Raw genomic sequence first — 590 nt, forward strand, 5'->3', positions numbered from 1 at the left:
CCGCCGCCAGAAACCCTAGCGCGGGTAGCGTTGGTGTCGCCACCGCCGGAGCTCCGCCGAGCGCCGGCCTCGCACGCAGCCTCTTCTTGCCGCCGCGGATGACCACGGCGACGGGTGGCGTCGCGCCGACGCCATCCCGTGCCGCCGCCGCACCGTCGAAGCTCCCCAATGCGGCGCGGCCGAAGAAGGGCAAAACTTCGGCGAAGAAAAACAAGGCGGCGGACGGCTCCGGCGGCACGAAGGCGAGGGGAAAGAAGCTTGCAGGGCGTTCGACACCGCGGCGGCTACCGAAGCGCCGGCGAGCTCACTCGTTGAGCCGGCCGCCGACGCGCACCATGTGTTCGACGAAATGCCCCCAAGGTGAAAAAAATTCTAACTTTTATTTTCTTCTTGTTTTTCAATGCATCATCACATATAGATAGCTTATTTGCATTGTTCAAAAAAATTTGTAGTCTCAATGATGATGCATACATGTCAACTATGGGTGTTGGGTCCAACAATTCGCATTGGTCTCAAACCAATGACATTCACTTGGAAGACCATGAGTTTGAGGTGGACGAGGAGGGTGAGGGCATTGTCGACGCGCCGAA

Source organism: Triticum dicoccoides, chromosome 3B (genome assembly GCF_002162155.2).
Source record: "Triticum dicoccoides isolate Atlit2015 ecotype Zavitan chromosome 3B, WEW_v2.0, whole genome shotgun sequence".
In the NCBI taxonomy this organism is placed as follows: domain Eukaryota; kingdom Viridiplantae; phylum Streptophyta; class Magnoliopsida; order Poales; family Poaceae; genus Triticum; species Triticum dicoccoides.